We start from the raw sequence: 20,626 nt of genomic DNA on the forward strand, positions 1-20,626 counted from the left end.
ATTATGAGAAATGAACTGAATCAAAATTAAATGAATCATTTGGAAATCACAAGAGCGCTCAGACACACACCACTGGAAAGAAGAGATACAAGTATTACTGATCATATTTGGCCAGTGTTTGAGTGTGTGTGTCAGATAGAGCAGGAAGAATATTAAGTGCGGCTGTTAACTTTTAGTGAGAAAGGTCCCTTCTGGATAAGAAGCTGTATATTTGACAATGTACAAGAAGATGTACCGAGACGACAGATATAAAAGGGATAGCAGGAACAAGGAAAGAGGACAACTTTCTTAAAGTGCCATTTATCATCCTGACGGTCTGGAAACAAAGCGTGACATTGCCGCAGCTCTACAACGTTATTTTGTTCTCTCACTTCTGCAAATGACTTTTCGCTCCATTTCAGTGCAATGCTGCAACTAGATCCTCAGGAGTAAGTAAAAGAGATCCGCTAGTGCTCAACTAAATAGCTTTGCTGGTGCATAAATATAGAAGCCGAATGACTTCGGATGTTAAATCACTTCTGCTTGTTAATGCCAAAGCTATACCAATCAGGCATAGAAATTACTTCTTAGTATTCTCCTTTACTCAGAACCAACTGATCAAGTGTTGGGGTATGAGTGGCTGGAGCATATGTTATATGTATTCTGAAAACGCATCTGAGTTAGGGGAAGCGCTCAGGACTAGAGTCAGGTAGCCTTAGAGTTATGTCAGCGCCATGGTCAGTTGCCATGACCTCTTCAAAAATTACCCTTTTCTTCAAACATATGGAAACTGATATTATTCCCATTCTACAAGGTCTAAATTAGCTAAATATACCAGTTATTGTGATCTTGGACCTTGGCTATGCCTGACTCAAGAGCCATGTAATTTTATTGTTGACGTTTTTCAAAAACGCTGCAAAATTAGGGATATTATGTCCTTATTTTCATTGTAGCTTTCCAGAGGTTGAAGCTATAGCATTGAAAGTGGTACCAAATGAAGGCTAATAAGATTTTCTTGAATATGGTGGGAAGCACAATAAAACACATGAACACCTGTGTAAATTGTAGCTAATTTTAATGCACAAACAGCTGGGACACTACAAAAAAATCAGTTTGGTAGTATGATAGCACTGCACTGACACATATATTGCATAAGAAACTGCCAGATAGAACGTTACTAATACATTTATTATCACTTGTTCAATGTGGCTTTTTTGAAACTGCCATTTTTTTTCCTGTGGTACTCCACAATTTGTTGTAAGCAGCTTCTTTGCTCTGGGTTGGTTGTGATCCGAGTTGCAAATTCACTCATTAGTTGCACACCTCTCTCAGCCACATCATTGGTCACTTTCACTGACCGCACAAACTTCTGTGCATTCCTGTAGCTGTAATTGTCTTCCCAGGTGTAGTGAGCCAGTCACATTTCACTCGAAGAGCATCAAACAGAAAGTCCGTCTCTGGCCCTACCAGGTCTGTGAGAACTGTAGCTGCTTTGATGACAGGAAACACTGCCTTGCCTTTCCTGTAACTCTCAGGTTTCTCTGTTTCTGACAGCTTGACTGCGAGCTTCTCTTTTGCAGACTTGGTCATGCTGGCATTTGAACTGAATAAGGTGAATGGCACTAGTTCCTGGGTCAGATACCAGCGGTGGTTGTTCATTTTCTTGAGAACAGAGGTTGACCAGTTCATAGTCATACTGCTTGTATTGCAGCATGTTCTTCATAAGATGGAGGTCATGGATAGGTGCATCAGCTGCAGATGTGGTGGTCACCTAGTGGCTGGTGTAGAATCAGGCCAGGAACTTGTTCATCCTCTCCAGCTTGAAGATAGTGTCCGTGTTGTATTTTAGTTCCTTGGAAAACATGAGCATCTTCATACAGTAAATGTTCCTGGCCATCCAGCGGGCTTGGTGAATGGCACCTGGCTTTGCCCAGTGGATACCTCAAGGAGGTTCCTCACCAAGCAGGATCAGGCACAGCTCTGCCTCCTCTCTGTAATCTGCCCTCGGACTTGCTTCCTCAAGGAAATTGCTTAAGACTGCAATTGTGCTTGTCTTCTTCTGTTTCAAGTCAACTAGGCCCAGAACCCTTGGGCAGTCCTTAACCAACTTGTCCCACTTCTCTTTCACATTGCTGAACATTGAGTTGTCAGGACTCTTGACCTTGCTAAACACAGCCTCCCATACACTTCCAATTATTACCTCTGATATGTGATGGCGACAAGCGAAGTAGAATACCTTTTTGGCTAGTTTTTCTTCAATAAGCTTCGCTGCACCCTTGTTGATGCCACTGTTGTTTGCTGTGGTATCAAATACCAAGCCTACAATGTTGTCTGTGAGACCCCATGTTTCTATCAGTTCCAATGTACCATTACACTGTTGGATTCCTGTGGAACTTTCTATTAAGGGCACACCAAGCAGCTTCCCTTCTTCATACGCTGGAGTACCAGAGACGAGCACTGCAAGACCTTCCACTGGGTATCTTTCACCAAGAACATCCCGTAGAAGTTTTCCATCCCAGTGTAGTGTGCAGTAATCTGGGGGACTTTCCTTGAAATTATTCATGTAACTTTGGCAAGTTACGACGAGTGTTTATCCTATTTCGTCTTGTAGTAGAGGCTGATATAACAAAGTCATCAAGATCTGCGCCTCCTGCCTTCAACACTGCAGACACCATCGCTGTAGTCTGGTTGCCAGAGAGTGACAACCGATCTGCAGTGCTACAAATCTCTTCACTGGTCATAACTGAGTGTGGAAAGTGGAAGGTTATCGTACTTTTGATGAACAGCTTGGTGTTGTCTCAGTGTATTCTGAACCCTCACTAGTACCAGAGCCTTGACTGTTCTCTGGGTCTTTATCACTTGAAATGTTCCCAATTTCTGCTGCTGCAGCAGTCACTGATTATAACATTCTTTCTTCTTCTGTGTGACCAGGCGAGTGGTCTTTTGGTCCAAGTAGAAATCGACGTACTCTTCCTTGGTCTCCTTTGTGAGCAGCCTGTTGCTTCTTATCTCCTCCACAACATCCTTTGTTCCAATATCAAATAACTTGTCTAAGTCCTTCAGAAACTTAGTTCGTTTCTCTTCCTCTGGTTTGTTATTTCTTCCCTTATTTTTAACAATTTTCCTGCATTTTTCATGGAGGATCATGAAACGGTTGACTGCATTTGGTCTAGTTAGTGTTTTAATCCTTGCCATATTCCAGAATGGCAAAACGACATCCACTGTATGATGGGCTAAAGACCTATTGTCACTGTTGGGATTATCATTCATCAAATGCAGGAAATACTGCAACACCTGGCGATTAGTAGGAAGTTGAGAGCCTCTGATGCTGGAGCTGGGTTGCCCAATGAGATCCACATCACTGAATGACAGGAGTTGCCACCTATCTTCTCTTTTCAGTTTGTTCATCCCGTTCACTTGTATCGCTGCCCACTTTCCCACAGCGTTGTTCTCTTCCAGATGCCATGTTGTCAGCAGTTCACAAATCTTAACAAATCAGCTTTCACTTACAATCTGAAATGAAGATAAAACATAATTAGTGATAATAAATTATATCCATGCATTAAGAGTAATATTTTTGAGATAAAGTTATGTATTATATGATGGCATCCTTCCCAAGCATAAAAATATATATATGTTTGTGCATTAAAATTAACACAGGTGTTCATGTATTTACTACCACATGTAAGAACACTTTATTAGCTTTCATTTGGTACCACTTTCAATGCTATAGAATCAACCTCTGGAAAGCTACAATGAAAATAAGGACATAATATCCCAAATTTTGCAGCGTTTTTGAAAAACGTCAACAATAAAATTACATGGCTCTGTAGGCACGCATAGCCAAGGTCCAAGATCACAATAACTGGTATATTTAGCTAATTTAGACCTTGGAGAATGGGAATAATATCAGTTTGAAGAAAAAGGTCAATTTTGAAGAGGTCTAATGTGTGGTAGATAAAATGAGCGCAAACTGTGATAATCACGTCAAGACAAGGTACATAAAATGAAAGTTCACAATGCTAAAAAGCTAGCTGAGCCAAGTCAAACCAATTAAAAACTTGTCGGAGATGGAAATTCCTGTTGCGGATTCCAAGGTTACACATGGTAGGTGCGTCAAAAACCTTTGACCAGAAATTCTCCACACATTGAAAGTGCGCGAGAAATTTGTTTCAGAGCAGGTGGGCAAATATATCCCTGAGTGTCGTCTCCATAGAAATGTAACTGGGTCTCTTGTACCTGTCTGCTTACTTGACAGACAACAGCTCTAAGTAGGCTGTGCTGAATTCTTCTCTACGCTGTACCAATGCTGCCCGCTAATTTGATAAATATAACCAACAGGAAATCTCCCTTGGCTGACCATTATTTGTGCATTTTCCTGTAATGCAGGGCCTGGTTGATCTTTGATTGCGTCCTTCCACAGTGGGATAGTGAACAAAGTAGTCTTAGACTGCATAATGCCAAGAAAAAGGCTGTAGAGATTCCGCTAGCTTAAATGTTTCCACCATTTGTTTACCTCCTTTGTTTCAACAACACAGAATCAGTCCCACTATTAGCTTTCTGCAGGGATACCATTGAGTAATTGCTTGAATGAGATGGAACCCACTCAAAAGCTATAAATATCAACAACAGATGTCCTCTTTGACATCATTGCTACTTTAAATCTCCGACCTTCGAGTTAGCGTTCCCCCTTGAAAAGCAAACCTCCTTGAGAATGGCACTCGGCATTCGATCTCCATGCTCCTGTGTCCAGGAATGAGATAATCGCATAATCATGTGAGTTCAGAGGTTCTTTATTTTTAAGACAGGCAATCCGACTTGATGAGTCCATTCATGCACTTCAACTTTGCTTTACTGTGCATGCAACCATGAACAACTGCAATGTACTTCAAGGCCATTAACATCATTACTCTAGTTTAGGTTTGGCTTATGGCTCATTATTACAAACATTTCAGTCAAATGAAAAAATGTACAAGTGAGGTCAACCGAAGCAACCTTGATCGCAAAAGGCATCATAAATATTTTTTCTTCTTCTCGGTTTAAGATTTTTGTTTAACTTGTATTTTTACGCAAATTACGGACTCAGGCAGCACAGTGTTCAACTGTTTAGCATGTCCACCTCACAGTGCAGAGGTATAGAGTTTAATTCTGACACTTGAATCAAGTTTGAATATTTTCCTCATGCCAGCGTAGATATTCTCAGTGTACTCAAAATTCCTCCACCCATACCAAAAACATGTATGGCAGGCTAATGAACACTAGAAATTATGATCGTGAGTGTGAATGGTTGTTTCTACATGGACCCTGTGACTGGCTGGCAGCCTATCCAGGGTGTACCACGCCTGCCGCCCAAAGACAGCTGGGAGAGGCTAGCACCTCCATGACCCCTGTGAGGATAAACAAATTCGAAAATGCAAGAATGGGTGGATTTTTATCTTATTGCAACGCTATCTGATTGTGCAATTCTTCATCCACTGTGAGCATAATGTAATGCAGGAAAATTCTGTAAGTGCACGAAAATACCATATGTAGTTTCTTTTCATAGTGTTGAATAGGGGGGGGGGAATCAAAGTTCTTAATTATACCTCTGGAAGGAACACCTGCATGCCGTGTGCTGGAGTTTCAATTATGATTCTCATTTCCCCCTATAATCGACAGTACATAGCCTCTCTCTGGCAGACATTAACCCCACCAACAAAAGAACCGAGAAGAAAAAAATAGGATAATTGAAGCAATGATTAGTACGAGATGGTGGAAGTGCCATTTTTAACCTGAAACATATGAACTCATATGCAATAATTAACCGAGAGGAAGTATTTGTTCACGTCTAAAACGTATAGATGCTACAGGTATATGCTTTCTTCTTTTTGTCACTCTATATCGTACATCTGTGTAGGCTCTCAATCGTACAGGAGTGGTTGATCGCTGAAAACGTTTCTTCAGCCGTCATCTGTACATCGTGGGTGTCAAAATCACACCCCGAGGGCCTAATCTGACCCACCACATCATTTTATTTGGCCGTGAAAGCAAATCTAGCATGTCAAATGCCATGCTAAAGTCTGAACCAAAATTTCAAATTGTAGTACGTAAACCACAATAGCAGTCATTATTATTGACTTCAAATTTGAAAACTAATTTGTTGTGCATTCTGTAAGTAATATGTGAGGGGGGGGGGGGTAAACCTCTCATGGTTTCCCCAAATTCATTATGGCTATCGAGAGGAAACCATAACTACAACGTGGCCCGGGCAAAAAAAAAATGAGTTTGATACCCCGGCTCTATGTAACTCAGCATTGAGACTAACTCAAACACTAGTTAGTCTCAGTGCAGAAAACCCCATTTTAAGGTAAATACACAAGTGGTCATGCATTGTGTTTGGATAACTTACAAACCTAATTAGTTGGAAGATTTAACTAACAAAAAGGCTGCAGAGTCATTTCATTTGATTAAGGTTGAGGGAACATTGAATATATATATTTTTTAACATTTATTAAAAAAAATTCAAGGTCTGGACTGAAGGCAGGCCAGTCAAGGACTCGCATCTTTTGACAAAGGCAGAAGATAGTTTGGTATTGTCTTGCTGAAATAATCAGGGGCATCCATGAAAAACATGTTCCTTGGATGGAAACCTGAATGAACCTTTGAGCATGAATGGTGCCTTCACAAATGTGTAAAGTAACAATGTCTTTGACTCTATCAAAATACCCCACTCTCACAGATGCGAGCTTTTGAACTTTCTGTCATGAACAGTAGAGATGGTTCTTTTCTTCTTTGGCCCGGAGGACATAACGTCGACAATTTCCAAAAACAATTTGAAATAAGTACGCATCAGACCATTCATCCATCCATTTTCTGAATTGCTTAATCCTTGCGAGGGTTGCAGGCCTGCTGGAACCTATCACAGCTAACTTTGGGCAATACGCGGGATACACACTAAACAGGTTGCCAGGCAATTGCAAGGCCACCTCTGACCCCCCCAACACTTTTTCACTCTGAATCACTCTCTCATGGACAATCTCTCTATTGAGAGCACCCTGCTTTCTTGCCTTGATGTTATTTTCATTGAAATATAGCATCTTCTCAATGCTGATCCTGTGACAATGTTCTCTACACTGAAGAGACTGCAGTACCATTAAGTGGAACTCATTCCTCTTTGGTGCTCTCAAATGTGTGTCTCTCCTTCCTTGCTCTCTTCTGTTCATCCTCAAGTTAAGTGGAGTGGCTCTATAGTTAGAGGCCCTCAGCTTCTGTCATGTCTTGCTCGGCCACCTTCCAGTGTGTTGTAAATGTTGCATTAAATGTTTTGTCAAATCGGTATTAGCTCAAAGAGACACATGCCTGGTGTCTAAATGATAGCTTCATGTTCATCCCATTATGTAGCTGTTTTTGGTCCAACCCACATCGATCACCTCCCCCTCAAGGTCCATTTTGGCATGCACTAATGCCAAAGTATCAATAAAAGCATGACTTATAAGTAAGTGGATGAGGCTATCCATGTCCTGGGTGGCCTCTTTTTTTCCATGCTGAGAGACGTGCCTTAATTCGCTGCTCGTCAATGCTGGTTCTCTGCACAGTTTTACTGAGCAAGATATGTGGAGGTGACAGGAAAGGGAAGTGATTTGAATTCAAATGTGAGGAAATAAATCTCGGAGGTGAAAGGACATGACAGTAGTGGTGCTACATCTCCTCACGACAACATCGCTTGTCTTCGGTACTTTGGAGGATTTGTTGATACAATATATTTCCATTGTCGAAAGAAAGGACAAATTGGACCCCCCCCCCCCCCACGGCACACACACACCCACACCAAACAATTTTACAACATGCTCATGTCGGTGCGAGAGGGAAGCTATAAAGTCGCAATTTGTCGTAGCTCAATTGGCTTAGTTGCACATTCACCAAAAGAAGGGAAAATGAGGTTAGTTTAAGTGTTGTACATTGTTAGTGAAACCAGTAAAGTGCCGGTGTCAGTACTGAATATCGTAAATTGAGGCTGTTTGTTTGTGTTCTTCGGAAACATTGATAGAAAACACCTTGCTTGAGTTGGCATTGAATAAGGCAAGTCATCATAGGAATATACTTGTTTTGACCACCAACCACTGCTTTTTTTAACTACTGGTCAAACCTTTCAGGTTAAACTTCTCTAGTTAATTCTCTTTTATCAGTGCATTTTGTCTTTTCAACACATCAAATCTGGCACAAGATAGCTGAAGTGAAAGGTCAGACATGAACATCGTGGGTGATTTGGAACATCTGGCCTGTCAGACGCCTGTTCATTATGGACAACTTATGACGAGCATATAAATCCCCTGATCAGAGCCACCACTGTGGCTCTGATCAGGGGGTAGGGGTATTCCTCCCAATCACGCCCCTCCAGTCCTCACTGGCATTGCCCATGTGAGCTTTGAAGCAAAATGATTGATTCCCCAGAAGCATCACTCTCTCGCACTCCTACCAGGGCCTCCAAAATGGGTGAGCACTCTGAACTGCTGTTTGGTGCACAAACAAACAATTGTCAGGACAATGGGTTATATATGTTGTACCCAACCAGCCCCGATTGATTCAAAAAAGTGATCTGAAGGAAGAAGAGAGGCGATGGGATAAACAAAGAAAAAAAAATCATTCTCATTTGTGACCTACAGCTGATTGCATGCCATGTGAGAACACTGAGAGGATGAGAAGCTGACTGAGTAATACACTATATCCTCCTTCTGGCTGCTGTTGAGCTGTTCTTTTAACTATAGTTAAAGGACAACTGACGTCTCCGGTCAAGTTGTGTCCATAATTTGTAAAATGGCTTCAAATGACTTCTACTGAACGTATTTCAAAAAGATTCCACTGCATAAAGCTATATTTTACGTTTTAAGACTTGCGCTGAATATTCAGGAAGTCTTGTTTTTGAGTTGGTGACGAGTCCGTATGTGACGTCACTAAAAGAACGCCCCTGACCGAAAAAAAAGACACATTGTAGCAGTCCTTCCATCACGTCAATGTATTTTGCTGTATTGTTTGGTCTGAAGACGTGGTGTTGCACCCTAAAGCCGCCAGAAGAGGGTGTCCAAGCTCCATATAAGGAATTTATCAGCCTGTGGAAACGGAGGTGGCCAAAGGAAGTCGGCATTTTGTGCCTCTTTTCTGGTGATCGTTTCTCCCCAATGTTGCCTCAAAATGGCATGGAATAAATTCTTTAATCGATTGCAAACATGTATGCTTTCCTCTTCAGAACCATTTGAATCATATTCATAACTGGAGGTGTAATCAGAAAGTATATTCTCCGAATCTGAAGCCATTGTTTTGATTCTCAAGCAATGCAAGACGTCTTGGCGTGACGTCACAAACTGGGGGCGGGACTTTCTGAAAATGCCCAATTCGCAGCTCAATTTTTTGCAGATTTTGGACACTTTAAGTCATTTTTGTTGGTGTTTTGCATTTGACTAAAAATATCATACTGCGTGTTTTGGGTATTTTAGATGCTATAAAACGCTTTTCTGGTGCAAGTTAAAAAACAAAAAAAGTGACGTCGGTTGCCGTTTAAAGGGGAATACATCTGAATTGTGATTGAAAAATAACATGTAGCTCCTATGGATCCAGTCGCTTGAAAGCTGAATCTCCAGTTCCTCGAGATCTGGTTGCTGCCTGTTTTAGACCCGCCTCCCTCGACTCCAACACACTTGATTCAAATGATCAGCTTATCAGAAAGCTCGGTAGAGGCCTGATCAATTACAATCAATTGAATCAGGTGGTTGGAGTAGGGAGGGATGTGAAACAGGCAGGCCAGGTCTCTCAGGGAACCAGAGTTCCCTAGCACTGTAAAGTGCTGCCTTAATGTGAATTGAAACCAGATGAGGGATGTACTCATAAATCTCAATAAAATGGTGTTCTTGTCTGACGTACTTTGTTACTTTTTGTTTATTTTTTTCTAACTCGAGGCGACGTACAGTTTGATTATGGCCTGAGATTATGATGAAAGGATGTACGTACAAACTGATAAATAACTGCATAACACGTGATGTGAATTCATCATGAATGAAAAAGTGTTCTTTTTACAAGTTTTTTTAACCTATCCTCATCAGATTATTGTTATTTTTGAATATGTTTATGCTTTCGTGTCATCTCGTGGGACATTGGTTTCATTGAACTATGTTGAAATGGGAGGGGGAGCTTCATTCAGTCGGGCCATAGCTGTATTTGTGAGGCAGTGCTTTGTCGCCATCTTGTGGAATATATTGGTGGTTATATAGTGCCACTTAGCAGTTGTTGTTTTTTACGACGATACTAGTGCAGCGTGTTCTACCGGAAAGAAATTCCTTGTGTTCTACATACTTGGCAATAACGATGATTCTGATTCTGATATACCTAACCAAATTGCAATGACTTGACTTGGGAGGTTTCAGCAATCAACCCAATTTTATTCTCAGAGTTCCAAACTTAGAATTGTTTGGATACAATGCTTTTGTAGAAATAACACCTAAAATACTTCCTTTACCTTTTCATATATAAATCTAACAACATATATCACAACCTTCAAATTAGATGTTTTATGAATACCCTGTACAATGATAATCTGACCTGTATATTTAACCGTTTTAAAATGAGAACAGCGTTGTTGTATGGCGTCATGCAAGAGTGATTGCATGTTGAGAGCATTAATTGTAAAAAAAAAAACTTGTTTGGTTGTAGGAGCAGACAAGGTGTGAGAACATTTTTTTAAAGCGAGGGAAACATTAAGTGATAACCGGTGTATGAAACATTTATTGGAATAGGGAAAAAGTGAACATTTCCAGGTAGTTTTACTGGAGGTATTTTCTTCCTTGGCAGTCAAATGCAATGAACGGTGGGAGCCAAGAGATGAATAATTGGATTGCAGCACTTGTGATAATCACAAGTGAACACAGTCTGGGGGAATTTCAATCACACGTTGAAACTGAGAGAAGTAGCGTCTGTTATTGACAAAAATGAGATTGACAGTCAAAAGGGAGAAACCGAGATGGGACATAAATTAATGGGATGAATAATTCATTTTAGAAGAAACGGATGAATGGCAAACACAATGAAAAGCTGAAATGGTCTGACAATTAGAGGGCAGTGGATAACTCAACAGAGGAAGGGCCAAGTATTCTTCAGGTTTGTATTTGTAAAATTCCAAACTCGTCGTGGAGCCACTGGAGCCTGAGGTAGAATCATATTCGGGAGGTGAGGGAATATAATGTTCTGCTGGTGGGCTCCTGCTCCTTTTACGTGTGTGTGCATGTGTGTCAGACCCCTAGAAATGAAGGACGTTCTCAAATGTTATCCATCCACGCCTGCCGTGGGGGCTATTACGGACACACAAAAAAATGTGGTGTCTCAGTAGAAATGTCAAACTGTCTGTGCAGTAAGATGATATTACTTTCAAACATCACTGCAGTCGGTCGCTTACATTTTGTGTGTTTAGACATAAACCTTTTATTTTCCTAATATTTCCATTTTTCTGCCATTTACATATGATGTAAAAGATGTTCTTGTTTTTTTTTTTAATAAATACATGTTTTTATTTTTATTTGTACTTTCATTGAATATGCAATCTGAATTTTCTTAACCCACTCTGTACTTGACAACAGCAACAAATAAACATTTAACATTGGCTATGTAAAATATAGAGTTTTGTATTGGTCCAATGACAACCCAGACACTTAAATGTCCTCCAAACGCTGAAGAACAATTACACATTCAGCTTTAACATATGGTGGTTCTTGTCTGACGTACTTTGTTACTTTTTGTTTTGTTATTTATTTTTTTCTGACTCGAGGCGACATACAGTTTGATTATGGCCTGAGATTATGATGAAAGGATGTACGTACAAACTGATAAATAACTGTGCATAACACATGAATATCAACATATTGTTGATCACATTCATAATGAAGTCAGCATTGTTAAGGTAATTCACGATACGAACACATTGTATACATTGTTTTTATTTTCTTGAACATCGTTTTATTTTCTCGGACCTTCGTTTTTATTATACATCCGATCAATGACGTCACATCCTGGCCAATTCCATTATTTGCCGTCCCAAAGATTAAATAATCTTTTTTTGCTGCTTTAATTTCTGCTTGATTTTTCTGTTGTTAAAAGAACCTAACAAGCATGCAGCCTGATCTAAGTCAAAAAGCCACATTCATTCATTTGGTCTGCACACGGGACCAGAAAAACAGTTTTTCAATAGAGGAACTTCGATGAGAAGGTTTCTTCAGCCGTCATCTGTACAAATTTGAAGGTTTCGGACCACTCCTGTACAACTGAGAGCTTACACAGACCAATAGAGGAACTGCAAGTGGATACTGGTGGAAATGTATAAAGATGTATGTGTGTGTGTATTCTCGTTTGCGCACTCCAGTGGGGACATCAACCTGACTGCACCTGACAGCCCGGTGGGGACTAATGTACCCGTGGCGACCTAAAATGAGGTCCCCATGGGCAAATTGTTCTGAGAGACTTCTGGAAATGATACCCCCAAGGAGGACAGCATGGTGTGGGACTTGCAATAAAAAATAGTCTCCTACTAAAACTCCCAGAATCACCGATTGGCATAAGCGAAAGGCTTATGTCACTTAGGATCCCTCTGGCTAATAAAAGATACGCCACCCTTCTTAATACTTATGCACCTACCCTACCATCAAAGGAAGACGCTAAGGACAGCTTCTATAAGGCATTAGATGAGGTCCTCCGCAGCATACCTAAAGAGGATAAGATCTTCTTGCTGGGCGATTTTAACGCAAGAGTGGGGAAGAACAACAAGGTGTAGAGTGGGGTGATTGGTGGGCATGGCATCGGGCATGTCAATGCAAATGGCCTACAGCTGCTAATAAGTCTTTGTGCTGAGCATGACTTGACCATCACAAACAGCATCTTCCAACTGAAAAACAAGCACAAAGCATCCTGGATGCACCCACGCTCTAAACATTGGCACCTGATCGATTACACCATTGTGAGACACTCAGACATAAAAGACGTCTTGCTCACTCGTGCAATGAGAGGAGCTGAGTGCTGGACTGACCACCAACTCATGATGACCACGCTTCGAGTGCAAGTACGCCCTGCTATTCGTCTCCAGAGGTCAGGGAAGAAGAGGCTGGACTGCACCCGGCTAGCGGAGCCTATGGCTCGGGACAAACTCTGTCTCTCTCTTGCTGGAAACCTGGAAGACATTGAGCCTATCCTGCTGGGAGAGGACTCCATTGATGGAAAATGGTCCACTATCATCTCCAGGCTCTATGAGGCAGCATCCAAATCCATCGGATATAAGCGCAGAAAGCACAAGGACTGGTTTGATGACAACACAGGCACAATAACCTCGATGCTCAAAAACATGCACTCAACAAGAAAGAAAGAAAGAAAGAAAGAAAGAAAGAAAAAAGAAAGAAAGAAAGAAAGAAAGAAAGAAAGACGTTTTATTTCTTGTAATGACAGCAAAAGGATGATTGTGCGAAAGTCTTGGAATGTTTTTGAGATGAGCACACTTAAATATTAATGTTTAGTGAAATAAAGGTCACTTATTAGACTGACTGAATAAGAAGAGAGCTAATGTAAGATTGTAACATTGACGAGAACAAAATCTCACACACACTTTTGTTGGAACGAAGAAGCTTATTTGAAGAGGCTATCAAATGAACACAGATGAACATAATTAGAGCTCATATATTGATTATGGATGATCTGCTGAATATACATATACTGTATATTCCAGTGTGGAGTTTGCATATTCTCCCTGGTCCTCCAGTTTTTCTCCCACACTCCAAAAACATGCATGGCAGGCTGATTGAGCACTTGAAATTGTCCTTCGGTGTGATTGTGAGTATGGATGGTTGTTTTTCTCTATTTGGTCTGCGATTGGCTTGCAACATTTACAATTTGCTTAGTGAAGCCCATAAACAGACAGACAGAGAATATATTTCTCTTTTGTCATCTCAAACATGGCATCATTTTGTCCTTTTACCCATTATGTGTACTTTTCATGATCCAGTATAACTAGTCACAGTCCAGACTCTTTGATCCCCCCGGAAAAAAGTACATGTGTCTCACACACATATGACTGCCCTTTCACTGTGCCCACCAGTTATGATAGACTGTAGCAATATGTGACTGGAGCGGCTGCCATGCCCCCATGAAAATGTCCACCATATATCAAGATTTACTTCATTTTCTACTAACAACAAAGTGAAAAACGGACACGCTCTTAAACAATGTCACGCACAAGGACGCAATAACACGAGTTTGTTAAAACATCATTTTTTTCATGTCAGGCCACTTTCTTGGTTCATTGTCAATTGATGTTTTTCAATGGACAAAAACAAATACGACTAGGTACTTTTTTTCTGTGTCTGACTATCATATGAGAGACAGAGTACTGTGGATGTCATCGCAGGAATATGGAGGAACATTAAGCTTTTAGTCAGTTTGATGGCTATCCTAAAAGGTGCCTGACTATTTCTCTTTTTGTCAGGGTCATCCTGGATATGCACACATGAACAGGCATTTATGATTTTTACTATCATGCCATGGAACTGAGACCACAACCACCAAAAGCTCAACTGGTCTCACTGCAAAGCGATTTCTTAATATCAGAGATTACATTATGTATGGATATAATTAACATAATCTATTTAATAAGTGTAAAGTTATTTCATTTTCTAAATACTTGGCACAAAAATGCCCAAAGAAAGCGCAAAAGCAATATTGTATTTGAACATAAACATAAAGCAGGTGAATTTTTCAGCAAACAGTGTAGAACAGATTCCCCAGAGAAGATAAAATAATAGGCTGGCGATAAATTGAGAGGAACAACAAAAGTAAACCTGCATACCAATGTTAATATACTTTAGTGTTGCAATATCACACTCAACAGCTCCCATGTTACTTTAGTGGTTCTTCTTCTTGCTGCCTTCAGTAAATTGCCCGGTATATGTATCCATGGGTTTCATGATAAATATTGAACTACACTATATTTTCTGATGTCCTGAGCAAGCCAGTCATTTATGAGGCAGTCTAACGCAGAACAATGGCTGATATAAATGTTCATGTACATCTAATTTCTCAGTCACACACCACCGGTAAATTGGCCAACCGATGTATAAATTGACAGCAAGTTTAAAGGCAAGTAGTCCCGGGAGAGTAAGTCAGCACAAGTTAGCCAAAGGCCAAACAGTTAAATGTCATATTTGTGCATCCTTTTTAAACTCATAAATTCAGGAGAAAGTTCCACAGTTGTTAAAAAACGACATAGTAAAACAGATTTTCAATCAGCTTCTGTATTGAGATTTCGGAGGCCAGCCCAAAAGCCCTTTTCGGTCCCTGGGGAAAAATATAAAAAAATACAATAAAATAAACAGCCTGGGCCCGGTAGTCAAGTGGTTGGCACACGGCTTCATAGTGCGAGGCCGCTGGTTCGCGTCCCGGTCCGGCCTCCCTGTGTGGAGTTTGCATGTTCTCCCCGGGCCAGCGTGGGCTTTCTCCGGGGCCTCCCAAATTCCAAAAACATGCATGGCAGGCATATTGAACACTCCAAATTGTCCCTAGGTGTGAGTGTGAGAGTGACTGTTGTTTGTCCTTGTGTGCCCTGCGATTGGCTGGCAACCAATTCAGGGTGTCCCCCGCCTCGCGCCCTAAAACAGCTGGGATTGGCTCCAGCACCCCCGCGACCCTCATGAGGAATAAGCGGTATGGAAAATGGATGGATGTATGGATAAACAGCCTGAAGCCAAACTGGGGTTTCACTGGAGTTGTTGTGCTTGAACACAGAAAAAAAATTGCATTGGTTCCAACAAAGTTCAATTTCAAAAAACAGGATTGTGTAATTACTTTTTATGTTAAAAAAAAAGTGATTTACCATTTAGCTCCTGGGCACCATTCAATCAATAAGGAGAGACGTATAGACAAATAATATTCACAAACACTGTCACAATTGTGGACAATTTACAGTTTCAGTTAATTTTGTGAGCAAGCATGAGATTAGAGACAAAACTAAATATTGGATTGGATTTGCCTTTATTAGTCTCGCAGTGGAGAAATTTACATTTCACAGCAGCAAAGTTATGAAAGTAGAAAAACTAAATATAAATACGTATGTTTGAGGTTTTAGGTTTTCTGACCTTTTGAATGAATGTACCAGTCACTGACGGGAATGGGCGGTGTGATAAGAAAAGAATAGTACAATTTAGAAACTGGTGAACATTTGTCATTTATGAGACAAGATTGACTGCTTCCAGGGCATCTCACATAATTTGTTGGGATGGACTCCTGCCCACTTATGAACATAAAGAGGATACGCGTTATTAAAAACTATTGGATGGATGTTGTTTTAGCTGTTTGTTTTGTCTCAGTTAATTTTCACTTACGGTTTAAATGATCTTTTTAACATTAATCACCATAATTTAGATTAGGGGTGTCCAAAGTCGGTCCTCGAGGGCCGCTGTCCTGCCTGTTTTCCAGCTCTCCCAGGAGCAACACATCTGATTCAAATGATCAGCCCTGTGTGTCAGCCAGCTCTGAAGCAGCATCAAAATGGTCCTGATGATTTGAATCAGGTACGTTGCTCCTGGGAGAGCTGGAAAACAGGCAGGACGGCGGCCCTCGAGGACCGACTTTGGACACCCCTGATTTAGATAATACAAAGCAATCTATTAGTATTTTGCACAAGAGTGTGTGACATTTCTCAGTGAACACAATGATACTTTCTTGACAAAGAAGAAATGAAGTGGAAGAACTAAAACGAGTGCTACGAAAGATTGTGAAGACATGCTGAGTGATCTCTTCATTCAAGCGTTTTGTGACCCCTCTAGTTTGAAATGTATCAACATTACCCATCTGACAATATCTTCCTCACTCTTAGTTGTCACTCTTGAGAGCCTCACCTTTCAGTTCAAAGTCAAAGTCATCTTTATTTTCAAATATGCTAATATGCATGACATACAGCACAGATGAAATTAATGTCCTCTCGGACCCAGCGTGCAAGGCACTAATAATGTGGCTAAAAAAGACATACAATTGACAACAGACAATACATGTAATTTCTGAATGTTCCTTTAGTTCCTTTAGCCTTCCACATCAGCCCTCAGTCTGCTCTCCTAAGCATTACACTCCGCTTATCAGCGTAATTATATCTTTTTTTCCCATTTTTGGAGCTCAGTCGGGCGCTTATTTTAATTCACACCTTAGTATTTCAGCATATTTTACTTTTGCCCGTTTTCTAGAAAGAAGCCCATTAATATAAAGGGTATTCTGCTTGACTGTTAAAGGACAACCGACGTCACTTTTTTGTTTTTTAACTGGCAAGGAAGCAGGTGGCATTGATGAGATCTTTTAAAAGCTCCCGCTTCTCCTTTACCTTAGCATTGTCGATGCTGATGTTGAGTCTTCGCTCATTTTTGATGAGGCTCCGTTGTAAAATTTTCAGCTCGCAATATCCCATTTGAGTCCAGACATTGTCACAATTTGAGAACAGAAGGCAGAAAAAGCAGAAAAGGCGGTTTCTTGCTGGACATCCACACAGCCAGCCTTCTCGTGAGTACCAGTCCGCCTGAAAAGAGCGAGTATTGTGTCCCGTTGTCTGAAGCAAACCTTTTAGCTCCGGTGTTGGTCTTCCTTTAATTATTACCTCCTGCTTCGATTGAAAGTCCAGTTTAGAAAATTCTTTCAATTTAGATATGTAATCCTCCATTCTGAAAGTGAGGCCAAGCAACACGAAAAAATGACTGCAGGGTTGCACTTTACTTGCTAACTGTTTATTGTAGCTTTCTGTCTCTAATTCTATTATTCTGCAGACGTGGAGTAAGAAGTATCTCTGGAATCACAAGCGCCCCCTGCCTGTCATGAGGCGGAAGAACTGTTTGCCTCACCAACGCACAGCGTTTTGATAAAAATCAAACAAAATAAACACTGTAGTGCAGTGTTTATAATGTACAATGACTCTACATTATATACACCAGCTAAACTGTAGAAATTTAGTTCATATACTAAACGTGTTTGAACGCTTTAATAGCGATATGCAGAAGGACAGCAATGCGGTCTCACTGCAGAGCAAGCCAGCACAGTAAGCATAGTGATTGCGCAATCCATGGTGAGGCTCAGCCGGCTGCTGCCTCACCGCTCGTCTCTACTTAGTATTTGAAGGGTAAATGTGAAAATTCAATTTTGAAAAAAATCCTAAAACGGTGAAGTTAAATGGACAAGAACTTTAAAGTACAATTCACTAAATACATATAACTGTTTAATTTATTTTTTCATTTGATATTTCCATGACAGCTTTCCATGATGACAGGTGAGGCACTGCCTCCCCTGCCTCCACTGACTGCACATCACTGTCGGAGAATATGCTTTCTTGTTACACATCCAGTTATGAATATGATTCAAATAGTCCTGATGAGCAAAGCATACATGTTTGCAATCGATCGGCTGAAAGCTCTGCATCCCATCGTGGTGAGACGGGCAGAGGGCACATAGAGGTGAAGGGAGGATGAGGCTCTGAGGGACCGAGAGGGAACAGAGATTTGAAGCAGGTCAGAAAGTGATGGTGGTTGTGGATCCCAAAAAAAAATCAGGCAGGAGGGAGCAGCAGGATGTATTTGACAAATTGTATTAAAATAAAGTCAGCAGGAACAAAATGTAAAACATCAAAGTCATCTGAACAGAAAAGTACAAAGTATCAAAGAAAAACACGACTAACAATCTGCCAAGATGAAACAAACATGAGAGGGTGCAGCAAACACTGACCCGACACGGAATGGTCCTTTTAACTGCCACTGATTGGACGACCAACACCTGTGCAGCTGCCGGTGGGGCCGACAGCGCTGTGCGTTGGTCGCCAATGAGAATGTGATAGTCTGCCACTGATCGGAATGACCAACACTTGTGCAGGTGCAGGCGGGGTCGACAGCGCCACCCGTTGGTCGACCAAACCAAATCATGACACTTTAACTACATAAACTATTTGAAAACAGTGTTTGTGGCCTTCTGTCCCTATCTTTTACATGTTTGTCACACTTAATTTTTTTCCTGTCATCAAACAGATTTACATTTTGGTCAAAAACAACACAATATTTAATTTTTAAATTGTGATCATTCCCCCATTTTCCAATCAACTTAATCCTCGCTAGGGTTATGGGGGGTCCGGAGCCTTTCACAGCTGTCTTCGGGCAGTCGGCAGGGGAACAACCTGAACCGGTTGCCAGCCATTCTCAGGGCATACAGTCATACAACCATCTGTGCTTACACTCACACCTAGGAACAAATGGAGGTGCTCAATCGGAATAAAAATGAGAAAACTACACGACAAAAGTGGTTGCCCCCAAAACCTAATAAATGTTTGGGCTACCACCAGCAGCACCAACCGAAATAAAGTGTTTTTCTAGAACTAATAATGACATTTCTGTGAAGATATTTTCACCCACTTTTCCTCATAGAATTTCTTTCATTCAGAAGCTCTGGAAGACCGTAAAAGGTTAGGCAAGAGCATGTCAATCAGTTTCAAGTCTGGAATTTCACCAGTTCTCCCTGAAGCCTTCATTTTGTTTTTGTAAGCCATTCAAAAGTTGACTTTTTTCTGTATTTTCGATCATCAGTGTGCTGCAGAACACAAGTGTGCTTTACCTTGAGGTTGAAAACAGCTTGCCAAACATTCTCTGTCAGGATTTTCTTGTAAATAGCAGGGTTCATTTAATAGCCCTGTATCTACCCCGGTTAAGGATGATACTTCTTACTGACGTCACAACGTTTATTGTGAAACACTTGGAACACCGTGAAAACTATAAAGGACATTGAAACGACCACATTACAATAAGTTCGACAAAACATTCAGTCAAAAAGGAAATTAATAACGTACCGTGTGCACCTTACTAACCCAAAGTAGATAAACGTTGACGTAGACTTTAGACTGTCGTTCTCTATCTAGCAGTTGCTCTGCTTCTGTCTCTCTCTAGCATTAGTCTCGTTCTGTCTGTCTCGCCTTGCTCTCGTTTATCGAAAACACATGACACGGAAGCGGAAGTGATAATGACAAAACAAAGTATCGAAGACGATTTTAAGAAAACACACATTTAAAGGTTCGCATAGAAATGTTAAACACTTTTACAGAACACAAGTCCAAATAAATTATATTTTTGTTGTCGTGGCAACCAATGACAAGATACCCGCCTTTTACAAGCCCGTTACACTACATTCACAATGTTTGAATTTTCATACGATATTCCTTTTCTGAAATAATGTTACTGTGGCGGGCACTAGGACCAGGCATCTCACCCAGCAGGTGCAGAGGAGGGGGCGGTTCATGTTACATATATTACACGGCTTATGCTGTTCAGTTCAGATCCACTTGTTAGCCGTTGGAATAAACACGTCTCCACATTTAATCGTGTGTGCTCATTCCTCAACGGCTACACTGGTGACCCCGACGATGGAAATGTTCATGGCAACGGACGAAGATGTTTCTTCTACGGCCATGTCGCCACGACCGGCGCCCAAACTCGCAGCTGCCGCCTACGCCGCGAAGTTGCCCGAGTTCTGGCACAGCGACCCGGCTTCGTGGTTCCAGCATGTGGAAGCACTTTTCCATCTACAAGGCGTCACGACAGATGACCTAAAATATTACATGGTCGTGGCGTCCCTCGACCAA

At 41.0% G+C, this 20,626-nt stretch overlaps 1 long non-coding RNA gene across 3 annotated transcripts; it reads right to left on the bottom strand.

The window, feature by feature from the left end:
• Positions 1 to 1,060: 1,060 nt before the first annotated feature.
• LOC148901433 (uncharacterized) lies at positions 1,061 to 19,960 on the bottom strand. Of its 3 annotated transcripts, none has more exons than XR_016117844.1 (3): positions 19,838 to 19,960; positions 19,606 to 19,760; positions 1,061 to 3,492 (listed from the first exon to the last, which is right to left on the bottom strand). It is a non-coding gene; the product is annotated as an uncharacterized LOC148901433 (long non-coding RNA). The 3 variants fall into 3 exon arrangements; XR_016117849.1 differs by lacking the exon at positions 1,061 to 3,492 and adding an exon at positions 18,284 to 18,480; XR_016117845.1 differs by lacking the exon at positions 1,061 to 3,492 and adding an exon at positions 18,511 to 19,236.
• Positions 19,961 to 20,626: the final 666 nt, after the last annotated feature.

This window comes from Hippocampus bargibanti, linkage group LG02, assembly GCF_051943395.1.
Source record: "Hippocampus bargibanti isolate YZ-2025 linkage group LG02, ASM5194339v1, whole genome shotgun sequence".
NCBI lineage: Eukaryota > Metazoa > Chordata > Actinopteri > Syngnathiformes > Syngnathidae > Hippocampus > Hippocampus bargibanti.